Below are 10,549 nucleotides of genomic sequence, written 5' to 3'. Positions count from 1 at the left end.
TGTACTTGATGGAATCACAGCAGTTGTGAAAATAGATTTGATAAATGGAAACACGCTAATTTATACATATATATAAAACAAGTTTTTTGAAACGTAGTTTTTGTGCTAAATCAGCCATATCAAAATAGATGAAATTGAAACACATTTTTTCGCATCACAGGAATCACATGATCAACAACCGGATATTACTACTGCTGGAAACCACAAAGAAGAAGACAACAGGAAGTGGAGGAAGGATGATGGCATGTTTTCAATGCGTGTATTTTTAATGTGTGTGATTTTAATTACGTTTCTTATGTAATGGAAACAGCAATTATGATTTTTTTTTCCTGGGGAATATCAACAAAGATTTGCACACATTGGTAAAGGAAGCGCAGCTACACCCTCAGAAATGTTCTAGGAAAAAAACAAGTGTATTTCTGAGCTTGAAAAGATGAATATTTGCTGAAAAAATCTCAGTTCTTTTCTCAAAAACTTCTGAGGTTAACTTCATCATCTATCAGCAACCAGAGGAGATGTCGGCGCCTTATTCAGGAGTCGGGAGGACAACGCCTACTTGGGAGCGGTTTCGTATATTTTGGGGAAATTGTAGTCTGCCATATTACAGAAGATCTATGGACTCAACAACTTTGAAATGAGACAACTTTTTTGAACTGTTTTGCTGTGAGAACACTGGTGGAGCCTGATAAAACAAAAACAAACCATCATCCTGCTACCACTTCCTGTCGTCTTCTTCGTGGTTTCCACCAGTAGTAAGTAACATCCGGCTGTTGATCATGTGACTCGTGTGATGCGATAAAAGTATTTCGATATGGCTGAAACGCCACCTCAGCGCAAAAACGTGAGATTTTTTCAAAATTGGGGTCATTCTGAATCCCCACTAGAGGGCGATGTTGGACGGACAATGTTAGCCTCATTTGTATGTAGCGAGATTGAAAACGTGAGTTTTGTATTTTACAGGGCGAAGTTATGTTTTTTGTTGTTTGTTTTTTTTAAACTAGCTTGTTTCCATTAAGCAAATTTATTTTTGTAATTTGAATTTGCACAATTTTGTGTTTGATGGAAATAGAGCTTGTGTGTAGAATATCCTAAGTTATATGAATATTTTATGATATGATTTATTATTGTTAATTTTTATTCTACAGCAGGGACAAGGTAAACTAAAATATAAATTTTATGTTTTAAAATGTCTCTGTCAAACATCCTAGACACTTAACTCACCCTAGAACAAAACTTTAACGAAAAGAAAGAAAATGACAATCGATAAGACATTGAGCAAATCGGAATAATAAATATTAATTAAATTTAAAAAATATCAACTAAATGCTAAAACACAAAATGTAAAAAAATCTCTAAAAAACAATTTTGCGAAGTTTTGGCATTTAGCAAATAGGAATTATTTTGGTAATTCTAACTTAAACATTTTGTCTGATTTCACTTCATTCAGTGAAAAAAAGTGTAATTTAATTAAGCGTGAAAATATCTGGTTTCAACTGTAAATAATGTTTTCCAAATTTAGGCTTTTAATCAAAGTTTAGAAAATGTAGTTTGAATATCAAACACTTTCCAAATCTTGAAAACATTTAAATTCAGCAGTGGAGAAGCAATGGAGGCTGACCTTGAAGCTGCAGAGAAAGGTCGTGGATGAGCCCTAACGCTGATGCTGATGATACTAGAGAGGATGATGAAGGAGATGCTGACGAAGAAAAATTTGCAGAAGAGGCTGATGCAGTTTGGTAGCCAAGGTTTTACAACGCCACAGCTACAGTGTGAGTCAGTGGAAACAATCAAACTGGTGCTGAATAAGCACCAGCACCGGACCAGGATCTGTAGAACCCCAAATGAGTCCAGCTCGGGCTGCACATGTGCAGATGGAGCAGAGGAACCTGGTACTGAGCAACGCTGCAACCCAAGGGAAGTGGCAAGGAAGCTACTGGTGGGGAAGAGGAAGCGGCTACTGGTGCTGCTGGTGACCAGAACGTTGATCCTGCTGCTGCAGGTGATGGTGAGGAGAGACTGCAGCAGGGATGGAGTGCTGAGGAAAAGCCTGGACTCGGAGCAAAATGAAACGCACAGGCCATTAAATGTTGGGGGGAAAATAAGTGGTAGTTCGGCTAAGCAAAGGTTGGGGAATCCATGTTATGCGAAAGCATCAGTTGTGTTAGTGCAACGGCATATTAGGGTCAAAAAGGAGTAAATTTCCATCAAACTGCCAATTTTATAGGAAAAATATACATTTCTGAGTTTGAAAAGTCCAAAAAATCTCAGAAATTTTCTAGAGAAAAACATGAATATTTCTGAGCCTGAAAAGTTTAAAATTTGCTTTAAAAAATTCAAAAAAAATTGGAGGAAAAAAAAAAGAAACTTCTGAACCTTAAAATTTACTAGAAAAAACTCTCATTCTGTGATTAATGTCAGAAACGTTCAAGAAAACGACATGAATATTTTGGAGCTTAAACAGTCAAAAAATTGCATGAAAAAACTCAGATTTTGAGATTAATTTAATAAATTCTATAGAAAGAAACTATAAATTTCTCAGCTTGAAAAGTTTCAAAATTGCAAGAAAAAAACAAACATTTTCAGATTAATCTCAGAAAGTTTCTAGAAAAAAAAAACTTACTAATTTTGAGCTTGAAAAGTTGAAAATTTACTGGAAAAAATTCAGAATTTTTTGGGGGGGAACATGTAAAAACTTCTGAAAATGAAAATTTGATAGAAAAAACACAGAAATTGTGAAATTAATCTCAGAAATTTCTCTGGGGAAAAAAGTGAACATTTCTGACCTGAAAAAAATCTAAAATTTAAAGTTTCCTGATGTCTTGCGTGCTTTGTAACTGGAGCTCAATTAGACAAAAATAGCAAAATTCAACAAATATCGAAGTAAAACTAAGAGTGAAAGTTTCTGTTCTAAGTAAACACGTTATTGACTCATTGCTGGGTATCAACATGGTTGAAACTAGAGCTTTAGTGTTAGTAGTTGTTCGTTAGGGGAACAAATGTTTATGATTAGTGTTTTATGACTAGCACAACCAACTGTTTAGCTAACATCGCCCACCACTGCCTGAGAGAAAACCCAAAGGATCAGAGCGTCCATGAGCAGCAGAGGTTTGGCAGGAAGGTCTCACACCTGCAGCTCCGGTTGCCTTACATGATGCACTAATTTGCTGTTTGGAGCCGATCCTGCCGACGCTTCCAAACACCTGCCGGTAATCTGCTCATTGTGCCCAAAGGACACGATCCTGTGAAGTCTGACTTCAGTTAGTCATCCGGGTTTGTTCTTCTGTTGACGTTATTTGTCCCCAGTCGAGATCCCCACACATCTGCAGCGCATTCAGTTTAATGCACTTTATATTTTCAACGCTCCATGTGGGATTCTTACGAGGATTGGGGCCAGTGAAAAAAAAACAAACAAAAAACCTCAAAGAATTCAGACTTTTGATCTCAGAAGATTAAAATCGAAATTTTGAAAGAGAAAAAGGAATTCTGAGAGAAGTGAGAATTACGAGTAAAAAGTCAACATTCTGAGAAAAATTTCAAAATTGAGATTAACGTTGAAATTGTGAGTAACCAAAGTTTTAAGAAAACGGTCAAAATTGTGAGGAAAAAGTCAGAATTCAGAGATTGTAGTTGGAATTATGAGAAATGTCAGAATTATGAGAAACAATTCATAATTATGAGATTAATGTTTCAACTATAAGAGAACGGTCAGAAATCTGAATCAACAGTTTCACACAGATGAACAAAACAATTGCATATTTCCTGGCAAAAAAAATCTCAGAAAAGAAAAAAAAAAACTTGGAAATTTCAGTTTCAAAAAGTAAAAATGTTTGATTTCTGAAACTGAAAAAAAAATAAAAATCCAAAAGTCAAAAACTGACTTTTAAAAACTCTGAAATTTTCACGTTTTCTCTTGCAAATTTCAGAATTCTTTCTAGTACATTTTTGGCTTTTCAAAATTGGGAATTTTCTTGTTTTGTATAGAAAATTTCTGAGATTAGTCTCATATTTTTTGACAGGAATGTGCTCCTCTTCCTTGTCTTTCTCTCTACTATGGCCCTGATATGCAGTCGTAACCATAACCATTGCATCTTCTGCTCTTGCAAATTTTCTAGCAAATGCAACTTTCCAAACTCAGAAATCTTTTCGTCAAAATTTCAGAGATTTTTTTTTTTTTTTAATTTGCTCCTTGTTTTTTTTCTTGTATTCCGTCGGACAATTCTGGCCCTAATCGTCTTCCATACATTTTCCTATTGTTACCTGTTGTTTCCCACAGTTTGTTGCTCCTCCAAAGTTTTTCATAGTGGTTCTGTTTCTAATCTGTCATTTTATACTTTTATTTCCACATCATTTATTCTCTTTTCCTCCTTTCAATGTTTTTTTCCTGCCAAAATAAAAGATGTGAAACAACCTGGCGAAGAGCAGCAGCAGCAGGAACAGCTGCCAGATTCTAGTCAATGGTTGCAAATTACTCACTTTCTGCTTCCATTGCAGCTTCTGTCTGCTCTGTCCATCGACGAATTCAGAAACAATAAATTCAACAGAATCAACAAGATCATCTAAAAAGAGGAAACTTTTCAAGTTGAACACAAACCAGAGATGTAACTAGTTACATTTAGTACTTTTAGGAGTATTTTACGCTGTACTTTCTACTTTTACTTGAGTAATTTTATTATGAAGTATTGTTTCTCTTACTTTATACTTTCATATAGAAAGACATTCATTTGAAAATGTTTTCCGTTGCCTCATTACATTATTTTGTTCAATGGAGCATTTGGGCCATAATAAGAAATTTATATAAAAACAAAAAAGTTAAATTACGAAAATAAACTTGAAATAATCAGAGAATAAAGTTGGGATATTATGACTTCATTCCTGTAAAAGTTTATTCTTAATTATAGAATTTTATTTTCTTAGCTTTCTGTCGCAATTTTGTAATAATGTTATTTAGATAAATTGTTTGCTTTTGTTTTAAATTTATTTTGTTTCTATATGACTTTGTTTATTCTTTATTACATAAAGTCAAACTCAACTCTATTATTGTCATTTCGGTTCTTAAAATACCAAAATTTCCACTTAACTTTACATTTTGGTCCGTCTGATGACGTCAGTTTTAAATATTAAGTTATTGATAATCTGATCAGTTACTGAGAACTTGAATAAACTTTTTACCAAATACTGTTTTAGTCTCACTTGGTAAAGGTTTTGGCCAACTGGATAAAGACGAAGCTGATTTAAGAGTTTGCTTTAATTCGGTTAAACTCAAATTTCTCTTCTCGCCAACATAAGTGGAAACGATCCCAAATCTCCACCTTGTTTGTGTTAGATTTAGCAGCAGAAGCTTTTTACTGGGTTTCATATAAAGCTGCTTTTCTTGGCTTTAGTTTTTACAACTTAGAGTGACATAAAATGATTTTTAACTAAACACACATGCAAAAAGAAGAAGAAGAAGAAGAAGTTGTTCCTGATTGTGTTTCCAGTGAAGCCGTTTTAGCTGAACTCTGTCGTCGTTTCCCACTGCGTTCTGAATTAAACATTTATTTAGAGGCATATTTGTCTGAGGGGGAGCAAGCAGCATTTATTCTGCTGTGTGCTCTTGTTTATCACCGAGGGAGCTGTTTACCGGGTCGGATCCGTCCCTCTGGGTCCGGGGAGTCGGGAGAAAGTCGGAGAAGGAAGGAAACGGTGGGGCCTTATCGTGAGAAAGAGCCGGTCCTGGGGTTTAATTGGTACCTTTCTTTTTTTAGAAAACATTTCTCAGAGAGGGCCAGAAAGTGAGTCAGGCTGCGAGCTTTTTAAGCAAAGTCAGACACTCTCACATGGTGCATCATACTTTCTCTTTGTAGTTTTTTACTTTGAAGGGTTTCTTAAGTTTCCCCGTCCGCCTTTGATCTGCGCCTCTGAAAGCTGTGATCTGAGCTACTGGTTATTTCCACGACAAAAGGCCGCGGACGCCACCTGGCAAGGAGGAAATGAACAATTCGCTGCTGGGTTTTTCCCCTCAGATTCTCAATTTGGACGTGATTTTTTTCCCCCCAGAATGTTTAAGGTAGCGTGACGAGTGTTAGAGCCATGCTGAGGTATTAAAAAGACGAAATTATGAGAATAAAGTCCGAATATTACAGGAATAAAGTCGCAGTACTTTCTTGTACCAATTTGTTCTCGAATCATTTTGATATTACGACTTTATTCTCATAATATTATCACTTGATTCTCATATTTATTCTTGTAATATTTCTACTTCATTCCTGTAATAAAATCTGAATTTATTTCTAGTATTTATTTCAACAGGTTTTTTCATAATACTGTGACTTTATGTACAACTTTATGCCTCATGGTTTCATTTCTCATCAGTATGTGCTTAACGTTCGATCATAAGGTAGAAACAGCAATCTATCATGTCATTCTGCCACATGGTTATCTTCCCCCCCTTTCATGTCTCATGTTTATTTCAGGATCATAACTAAAATAAGCGGGAAAACCTTCAAAGAGCTGCCAGGTTAGTAAAACACGGGAGCAAAGACACAAAGAAGAGATCCGCTCTGCTGGTTCAGGTTGCGATAAAATCTGAGTTTAACCTGCAGCTGCAGGTGGAGAGCAGAAAATCTGCCCGCTGCTTTCAAACTGTATTTATGGATTCTGAAGTGGGTTTCTTTTGTTTCCTCTGTGGCTCACCTGTGTGGGAGAGAAGAGTTCACAGCGGGAGGAGCGTTCGTACAACACCTGCACTGCAAAAACACAAAATGTCACCAAGGATTTTTGGTCTACTTCCCAGTGCAAATATTTTAGTACACTTGACTTAAGATTTCCAACTTTTTAGTCTCAGAAATTTCCTTTTTTTTTCTACAAAATTTCTGAGTTTTTTTCTCGCAAATGTTTGAAGTTAGTCTAAAAATGTTCATGTTTTTAGACAGGAAATGTCCTCCTCTTGTGTGTGTGTGTGTTTTTTTTCTTACGCTGTAATTGTGACCCAGTATTTTTACCTGCTGTATTTTGAAGTGCAGGTGTTCACCTGGACAGAATCCAGGTGCAATGTGATGCCACACCCTGTTGTCATGACAACATCTCAGAATGAACGGCCCTCTGACCAGCCAGCGCTTCATCTGACAATATAATGAAAACTAATCCTAATCCACTGCTCCTGAAAACACAAACTAAACGTTTTCTTGTCTATTATTTTATGTGCTTTGTTTCCAACATATTATAAGAAGTTCTGCCGGTGATTCCTCCCGGTGTGACTGTTGTCACTGGGAGCAGAAATGCGTGTTTGTTGACGCTCTGCACCTGGAACAACAATGGATCGGAGCAGCTGTGTGTGTTTCAAGCCGCGCAGCAGCAGGACATCAGCGTCTGTTATTAAATCAGTCAGGAATTACACCAGACCCGCGGACGTGGAACCGCAAATGTCACACACACACACACACACACACACACACACACACACGGTGCAATAAGACCGAACCCAAAACAGCGTTTGACAAACCGAATCAGGTTACATGCAACCGAATCGGGCTGCTGAGTCGACGTGTAAAAGAGCCGCACTGCAAAACAACAAAAAAAAACAAACTCGCACTGAAAAAACACAAAATCTTACCAAGTATTTTTGGTCTAGTTTCTAGAGTCAATATCTTAGATTTCTTTTATGTCAAGGGTTCTAACTTACGAGTAACTTCTGAGCGATACTGGAGCTTGTTTTAAGTCAATAATTGATTAAAAAGTACCTGTTTCATTGCCAAATTATTTGACTTGTAACAAGACATTTATCCCATGTTATCAGTGAAACAATCTGCCAGTGGAACTAGAACTGGATTGCTAGGTTACGGGCTGGGCTTGGCTGGGGTTGCTAGGTGACAGTGGAATATTGTACCGGTGGATCTGGAACCTTTTCATCAATATTAAGTAGTTGCTAAGTAATTATATACTTATAGACACGCTCCTATATCTTGCTGAAAAGCCACTTGTAAGTTAGTTTTGTCTCGTTTCAAATGCTCTTAAGATGTTTGAACTAGAAACTGGACAAAAATACTTTGTGATATTTTGTGTTTTTACAGTACAGATGTTATTAATGTGAACTGAACCTTTGAGGTTTTGTAGGTAAAGCCAGATGAAACGCGCCACATGGCGGTAATTAAAGCACCAATTATGTCAAAAGTGATGAAAAGCAACAACAGAATAATTTCCTGGTTACTCACGCAGTCGTATAAAGTCGGCACGTGGATTGGGTTAGCGGTGAGAGAACACCTGCTTGACCCCAGATCCCTTGCACTTTACCTCTTTCTCTTGTTTTTAGTGAATGCAAGTGTTGCTTTTACTTCTCTTTGGACGGAGTGAGTTTTTCTGGCAGGAGATGTCAAGTCAGCATTTCGTTTCGGTCCCATGAAATGCTGCAGGGCCTGGGAGGAAGCAGCTGCTGAGAGACGAACACTGGTCGGAAGGACGAGCCAACTTGAGTTTACCTTCCCTCGGGGAGCGCGCGATGAACAACATGAAAGATTTACGACCCTCCTGTCCTTTATGCTCTGCTTTTTTCTCTCAGAGAAGGGAGGGAGGGCGGAGGGGGCGTGCAGCCATTTTTTAAAACTGTAATCCTGAGGTCTTCCTATCAAACTGGTGTTTTCCTTGTTAGGGGTTTGGTAATGATCCTGTTTTCTTGGAAAAACAACTCTTTATCTCACCAATTACATCCCGGTCGTCAAGATGGCAGCACGCAGTGTGCTTTTACAACAATAACAAATCTAAAACTGGCAACCCATCTGTCAAAAAAAAGTAAGAAAATCGTTTCATCCGTCTTCATTTATCTGCCCACAAGAAACATTCACCACAAGCACCAAGTGGGAGGAAAATAACCCTAATTTAGTGGTAACATGACCCCAAAGATACAGGATCAACACAAAGCGACCTCCATGACACTCTCCAGCTGCGTTTCCATATGTACAACACTTTGGTTTCACTTAAAAATACGCAAATTTAAGTAAATTAGCTTAATGAAACACACCAATTTTAAAAAACAGATGTTTTTGCGCTTGGATGAGGTGAAAATGTGTTTATTAAGCTAAACTGAAATGTAAACGTATTTCACATCACACAAGTCACGCGATCAACAACCGGATGTTACTACTGCCTGAAAATACAAAGAAGACAACAGGAAGTGGTTGAAGGATGTTGGCACCACGTGATTTTAATGGCTTATCACATGAACAAACTTATTCACATTTTGTGTTTCATATTTAATGGAAACATCACAACTGTGAAATTGTGTTTTTTTAGACATAATCAGAATAATACTAAAATTTTGTGCACATTTGAAATGGAAATGCAGCTAATGCTACAAAAATATTGAAAAAACTATTTTTCAATTGTGGTGTTTCTATTAAATAAGACACGCAATTAAAATCACACGTAAATATGTTTATTCATGTGATAAGTCATTAAAAATCTTGCAGCGCCATCATCCTCCTACCACTTCATCTTCCATTGCACTGATTTCAATACAACCAAAAAAACACCTCATGCTAGCACAAAAACTTTTTATCAAAAAATTTAAATATATTTATTTCCATTATTCCAATTTGCAAAATTGTATGGTCGGTGGAAACTCAGCTTAACGGGATCCACAATTAGTTAGACATGTTGGCCTAAATATATAGTAATTTTCCTTTTAACTAAAAACTCACAATTATATATTTAACTTTTGTTTTTCATCCATGGAGGTCGCCATTCCAGTACAGCATGCCGTACAGAAAGGCCAACTTTTTGAGTTATCATATTGCATTTGACTGGTGTAATTTTAGATCATGCCACACTGTGTCGCTATTGGCTGTAAATAAAAAATAAATGGTGAGGTGATTCTGGATCGCTTCCCACATGAAGAAGAAGAAGAGCGCAGTGGGGAAACACAACTTCCGAAGAGCCTATTTGAGCTCTCTACATCCTCTCCAGAAAACTTTGAGTCATTTGTACGTACAAAACTGACGCAGGACATAACAGGTGATGGTTACCTTAACGAGCTAACCGTGCCGGCAAAGCTCTTAACCCCCGCCGCCGGTGTTTTGACTACCTGTGCTACCCAACAATCCGTCCTACCTTAGTTGTGGGAATGCGCATGCGCAAACCGATGTTACGCCGAAGTGAGCGAAAGACTGGGAGCTCTTTGAAATGTTAGCGGAGCTAATGCTACTACCGCTAATGTAGAATGTGAAACCATAACAGCTTTTAGCGAACCGGACACAGAGCTACAGAACTACTTACCGAGCTACAGAACCACTTACCGGATCACGCAGTCCGACCAGAGGTACGCATCAGTCATTGTTTTGTTTATGAAGCTGAAGTTGGCATCAGCAGCAGCACGAACACCTGCAACTTCTTAGGCCAGCTCGTTCCTCTTCCTCCGTTTGGGTTTCTTCATCTTCATTTCTTCTGGTGATAATTTCCACCAGCTCCGGTTCAATTTGAAAAGGCTTGACGACATTGCTCCTCGCTTTTTTGGCTGGACAGAGCTAGCGTACTTAATTTACCCAGAATGCATTGCAGCGTAAGAAACATGGCGACGTTC

Source organism: Poecilia reticulata, linkage group LG13 (genome assembly GCF_000633615.1).
Source record: "Poecilia reticulata strain Guanapo linkage group LG13, Guppy_female_1.0+MT, whole genome shotgun sequence".
Classification (NCBI taxonomy): domain Eukaryota; kingdom Metazoa; phylum Chordata; class Actinopteri; order Cyprinodontiformes; family Poeciliidae; genus Poecilia; species Poecilia reticulata.
The sequence above is the reverse complement of the archived record's forward strand: the minus strand, read 5'-3'. Positions refer to the sequence as shown.